Raw genomic sequence first — 6,763 nt, forward strand, 5'->3', positions numbered from 1 at the left:
CTAGCCTGGGCAACACAGCAAAATTCTGTCTCAAAAAAAAAAAAAAAAAAAGAAAAAGAAAAGAAGAAGAAGAAAAAAGAAAGAATGGTGATGTATGTTTAATTTTTTTAATGTACTTCCAACATAGAAAAATTTCCCAGATATTTGAAGCATTCTGAAATCTTACCAAATATCCCAAAAGAAATGCTAAAATAAAATTTGTACCTAATAAATTCCTGCTATTTCCCAGAATTAATTTGATAGGTCATAGAAAAAAAAGTTTTAATGTTTTATGTAACAAACACTTTTTTTTTTTTTTCATTTTCCCGGTAGATTAATTCAGCCTGACCTCACTACTAACAAATTCTGCTTCAAATAATTTTTGTTTTTCTTTGTTCTTGAAGTTTAAGTATGAATTTTCGTCACTCATTTTATTCAATTTCTTCAATAGTTTTATTCATATTATCTGATAATAAAATAACATAATTCCATTTTTATCTTGAGCAACCATACCAATAATTTATTTTAAGGAATTTGAAATACAAAAACTTTTGAATACAAATAATCACGGCTAGAGCTGTCAGTGAATAAAATATGAGCAATTACATTGAAAGCCTATTCTGAGGACTATAAGATTTGAGATAGAGATAAGCCAAGAACATGGAAAACATCTATCAGACAATGAATAATTCACAAAAATTATTCAAAGTGTTATGGGAAAGTTTCTATCAGATTTTGAGAAATCAGAAAGGTCTCATGGAGAAGCTGACATTTCATTTTTAAAAAATTATTTGAGAGAGAAATAGAATGTATCAAAACAAGTAGGAGGTGACAGTTATGGTCTAGAAGGAAATAGTATCAGCAAAGATTCAAAGAAAAAGGAAAAGAAAATGTGTGTTTAGGGAGATCAAGGCATTCATTTCTTCCATGGTATTCTCTACTTACTACTATCTGGAATTTGTCACAATATGTAGCAGTCTTTTATTTACATCTTTCTCCTCGTAAGACTATGTATTGTTCAAAAATGAAGACCTTGTGTTATTATCTTTATATCTTTATAATTTATGTCTATATAATTTCCAGTATATAGAAAGTTGTTTATGTTATTGAATAAAAAATGAATGAATGAATGTTTCAGTACAAAAGAAATGTAAGGGAATTGTTAGTGACAAGGATAAAAAATATTGAAGTAATAATGTTGTAAAAAGGAAGAGGTGAATAATCACTGAAGGATTTTGAGTAAAAATTTGGCATAAATAAACAATGCTTTAGAAAAATAGTCTGACTGCATCAAGAAGACTATGCTGAAATGGATATAAACTGAAGGAAGGAAGAAGTCCAGTTCCAGAGGATAAGTAATAATTTAAGTCAGAATCAACTTAGTAGCCATGAACATGGACTTGTGGGAGGCAACGCTCTAGGAGAGTTGTAGAAATGGTTCTGCTGCCTGCCTGCTTTGCCCCACAGAAATGCATGGCCTCGTCATGCGTTAGATGTTTCCCTCACAACAATGTGAGGGTTGAAAATAGTCCCTAGGCCTGGGGTAGACTCAGTCCTTTGGACATAACCATCTATTTATGTCCACAGTTGTCTCCTTCTGCAGCCTGCCTGTCCGATTGCCTTCTTCCTGGGCCCCTGATGCTCACTTCAGTTTCCTCACACAAGTAGATTTTGGCTCTATACCCTACCCTGGGCAGTCAGCACTCTACTTCCATACTCTGTATTCTGCCAGACTAATTCTCCAGAAAGCGTTGGTGCTCACAGTCTGATAACATCCTTCCTGATATAGGACTCAGGTACCCATATGATATTGATGAATGATGCCACTCCAAAACATTCAAATTGAATTCCTGCTTTATTCTAGAACAGACAATAGATCATTGTTGGCCTTGACCTAATGATTCGAAGAACTGGTTGCCCTGGCTTTTTGCTTACCTTTTATTAAAATCTTCCCTATATCACATGGACAAGCCATACCTTATAAGAGGTATAATTAATAGAGTTCAGCAATGGATTAAATACAACACATCAGAGTTTCTGGAATAAAAAAATATTATCTGAGATTTTTAGCTTGCTTAGTTGAGAAAATGACAGTTTCCTCAACAGAATAGAGGTAAGAAAGGGAAAATATGAGGATGGCAGATGGGAGGAGAGCAATAAATTTGATTTCAGACGTCATAAACTTGAGATGTTAAGTTACAACTAGACCAAGTTGCAAAAGAATGGTTGGAGCCTAGAGGTAAAGTCAAGTCTAAATATTCATATTTTTAATTAAATAATAAAGATGCAGAGACTTAATTAAATCACACTTATGGTAATTGAATGGTCAATAATACAAAGAAAATGAGTTCACAAAGAAAATGGGTTCACAAAGAAATAAAGCAGATAGAGGAAAATCTTAGTAAATGATTAGGGAAAGTTGGGAGAAGAGAGACTGAACAGAAGCTAAGAAAAAAAGATTTCAGAAAAAATACATAAACTATATCAAATTTCTCAAATAAGTCAAGGATAAAGATTTGTTGTTGATGCCAGAGCTTGGAGTTGCTCTTTTGTGGGAACATTTTCAGGAATGTGCCAAGAATGAAAGCCAGGTTGAGAGAGACAAAGCAGTGAGAGTCAACAAGATGGAGTCAAAAGTCTGCCCAAGTTTCAAGAACTTTGGTATTGAATGAAAGAGGAAAAGAGGGTATAATTTGGAGGGGAATTGGATTGGGATGAGTTTTCTCTTCTTTAGAGTAGGAAAAGCTTTGAACCCTTTTGTCAGCAGTGGAGAAACCAGCAGAGAAAAAGTGACAGAAGACACTGAAAAAACATCAGGAAAATGGATGAACAAAGTTCCAGAGAAATCGGGAAGCAGGGATTTGTAATAGTCTTTTCAAAGACAGCAACAAATCAAAGAAGGGAGACCAAGATTTATAGAGGCTTTAGGAAATTAGAAGTAAAGCAGAGAGCTCAGGTAAGATGATAATAAACTAGTCGAATATAAAAAGAGCACTCAGTTTTACTAGCCTGAGACAACCAGGAATAACTAGGGTCATCTTCCAAAACGACATTTCAAGTATGTTGTCATTTCAAATAATAAAATAACAGCCTTCATTAATCTAAAATTCAACTGAGGTGTGTATTGCCTTAATATATGGATTTGAAAAGTTAGATTGATTTAATGCAAGATCATGCTTTCATGTTTACATGTGCCAGGAGCCCAGCACACAAAAAATACTTAATATGTATTTGTTCCTAAGTAAATCGGTAAAACAAAAACACAAATAGCTTATATTTTTAATAGACGGTTAGCCTTAACTACCCACATACTTATTATATAAACACACAGAGAACTATATGTATACTTGTTGGGTGACTGAATGGCTCATGGAGGGGGGCCTCTCTCATCACCTAATTCACAGAACCCCAAATTCTCACCACTTGAAGTAGGGTAAGTTGTGATCCTAAAGTAGCCTGTAACACTTGCATGAATCACCTTCACAATGGACTGCATCTGGTTTTTATCCATAGGTACATCATTCCCCAAACAGCACCACATTCCAAGTTAACTAATATCTGGATCGAATAGGTGAGAATATAAGAGTTCCTTCCCTGTTGTTATAGTTTGAATGTATTCTCCAAATTTTCACATGTTGAAAACATAATCTCTCCATCCTTGTGAATAGATTAATGTCATTATCAGGGGAGTGTGTTTGTTATTACAGGAGTGGTTTTGTTATAAAAGCAAGATCTCTCTGACTCTCTTGCTCTTGCCTCCTAACCATGTGATGCTCTCCACCCTGTTATGAGGCAACAAGAAAGTCTTCACTGGATATAGCCCCTCGACTTTGGACTTTCCAGCCTCCAGAACAGTGAACTTAATAAACCTATTTTCTTTATAAATTACCCACTTTGTGGCATTTTGTTCAGCAACAGAAAATGAACCGACACTTCTCATTGTCTTCTCCACAGCCACTACATGAGAAATTCAATTCCAAATCACAGCTCTTAGTCCTAAGTGGTGTGGAGCTCTTCAGGTCAGCTTACCCAGGTACAACTGTATGAATTGATTGTATGAAACATGGCTCTCTCACCCAGACAGCAAGGTAAGTATTACATCACTTCACAGAGGAAAAAACTGAGTTTCAAAAGGAGAAGTAATTTGTTCAAGCTTTAGATGCCTGTTAAGTGGCTACAAATGCATTTGGTTCTCCAACTACCCCACACTGCTAAAGTAGCACAGGGGTATCTTTTTTTTTTTTTTTTTTTTTGAGACAGAGTCTCACTCTGTTGCCATGCTGGAGTGCAGTGGTGTGATTTTGGCTCACTGCAACCTCTGCCTCCTGGGTTCAAGTGATTCTCATGCCTCAGGCCCTGAGACAGGCAGGCACCACCACATCCATCAAATTTTTGTATTTTTGTAGAGACAGGGCTTCACCATTTCATTGAATGGTAGTTTACTAGGTAAAGTTTTATGGAAGAAAAAGTCAAGATAGTTCTGAAATCTTAGTTCTTTTATTCTCTGTGCAGCACTCCCTCTCTAAATAGATTCTGATTCTCTGTTTTGTGTAGATCACACTCTGACACAAATTCCTGCCCTTTTGGGAAGTATGATAAGCCTCAAGGCAAACAATTCTTCCTTCACAACTGCAGTTCTGGGTACCTGATGACATAGAATGACTCGCTGGACTCCTGCCTCTTCTACTTCATTCTTACCATGAGCTCCCCTAGAAGATGTAGTCATCCACCATTACCAAAATCTGGAACCAGAAAGATCAAGCTCTAAGAAGCAGCACACACTATACTCCTGTGTGGAAACAAAGTAATCCTCATCAGATCATCTAACTTGCTGTTGCTATAAGGACTGTGAATTGGTAGCAATAAATAAAGCATAGGAAATAGGAGGGAAAGCACCATCAATGATAGTTAAAAACTGGATGTGAAATTTGACCACCTGAGTTTAATTTCTAGTTCTGTCTCTTTCTAGCTGTGTGACCATAAATTAGTTACTTATCTCTCCACATCTTAAACTCTTCAGGATTGTGTGCTTTCAAAAGAAACAATGGCACTATAATGTATATGCAGCACTGATGAAAAAACACCTGGGACACAGTAGGTGGTCAAAAATAATATCCATTAATACCAAGAGGAGCATACCTTCTGGCAGGAAAGTTAAGACATCTATGAACTGCATATATAAATAAAACAAAATTTCTGTAATGGGGAGGGCCTGGGAGTAAGCTTTCTGTCACTCTGCAGAGAACCCTTGAACATGGAAAACACCTTCTTACTTTTTACCAGAAACCCAGAACTTTGTGAGGGGATGAACAACATGAGCCCTTCTTATTTGTTCCCGTGAATTTAGCTTGAGTTTCTATTTGACCCCCTGCCATAGATTCAATCTGTTTCCATTTAGATCTGTCGATCTGTCCTGAATCTCTTGACACTGATCTGCCCAGCCTACTTGCTGTCTTCATCCTCCAGGTTGGCAAGCATCTAGATTCTTCAGAGTGTCTAGTGTTTATACACTACTTCCTTCCAGGCCAGCTTCTGCCTATGACTTCCTGTCTGAGTGCCTCATAGCTGATTTTGCACCTTTTGCTAAGTCAAGTTTCCATTCCTGGTTTCTTCTATTCTGCCCTGCCCATGACCTAATCAGTGCCCATTTTTATAACCAGACTTTTTTTGTGCCATTTAAACTCCTGAGTTTCTTCCCAAACCCGTTCATTGTAATCCTCATATTCTTTAGCATCAACAAAGGAGCCATCCACGCTGGATTCCCCCTCATTTCCTAGAAGCCTGTAACACATTATTCCAGGCACCTGACCCAGAATGTGCAGACTCATTCCTTGCATTACCTGGTCTTCCAATATCTATAATCTCCTCTCCTGTAAGCACAGCAGCCCTGTTGTTGTGAGAAATCACCAAAGCCTTCCCTGTTTGGCTATGTCCCAGGTTACAGGCTTTGACACAGTATCAATGACCATGAAGGAGTAGTCACTTTCCTGATGGAAAGAATTCCTCTTGGAATTGAGATCAAAAACCACATGTGGTCAATTAGCATAAATTTTGGGATAATTTTTTTCACCAGATCACCTAATTGCTATAACGCTATTGTTTAGTGAACTTGATTAAAAGACAGTGGACTGAGCACAAGTTTTAGTCAGGTTATGTTGTAAAAAAATGTTTTAAAGAGAAACTGACACCTACCTTGAGGGTTAATGTGAATTGTATTAGTTTCCTAGGGCAGAGGTAACAAACTACTGCAAACTGGGTTGTTTACAAAAATAAGAATTTATTCTCACATAGTTCTAGAGGCCAGAGCCTGAAATCAAGGCGTCAGCAGGGTTGGTGCCTTCTGGAGGTTCTGGGAGAGAAATCATCCCATGCCTCTCTGCTGGCTTCTGGTGGCGGTTGGCAACCCTTGGCTCATGGGTCACCACTACACTCTCTGCCTCTGTCATCATGTGGCATTCATCCTAGGTGTGTCTCTGTGTCTTTGTTTTCTCTTCATATAAGACACCAGTTATTGGATTAGGACCTACCCTAATCCAGTATGTCCTCATCTTAACCTAATTATATCTGCAAAGATTCCATTTTCAAATAAGGTCGCAGGGTGAATTTCCAGGTAGACACAATTTGGGAGACACGGTATTCAACCGAGAATATGAATATTAGTGAGAAGGAATGTAAAACACCTGGCAAAATGTCTGGCACACAATTAGGGTTTAATAACTAGTCATTATTGGTACTTGTGGCTTACTAAATTGGCTATTCTGCACTGAGTAATGCTAGAGTGCTG

The 6,763-nt window shown here is 37.3% G+C and overlaps 1 long non-coding RNA gene across 1 annotated transcript; it reads left to right on the top strand.

Annotated features, from left to right (window-relative positions):
* The first annotated feature begins 4,037 nt into the window (after nucleotides 1-4,037).
* Nucleotides 4,038-4,911, top strand: LOC112627152. Its single transcript, XR_003120023.1, has 2 exons — nucleotides 4,038-4,067; nucleotides 4,534-4,911. It is a non-coding gene; the product is annotated as an uncharacterized LOC112627152 (long non-coding RNA).
* The last annotated feature ends 1,852 nt before the right edge of the window (nucleotides 4,912-6,763 follow it).

Source organism: Theropithecus gelada, chromosome 6 (genome assembly GCF_003255815.1).
Source record: "Theropithecus gelada isolate Dixy chromosome 6, Tgel_1.0, whole genome shotgun sequence".
NCBI classification, from domain to species: Eukaryota; Metazoa; Chordata; class Mammalia; order Primates; family Cercopithecidae; genus Theropithecus; species Theropithecus gelada.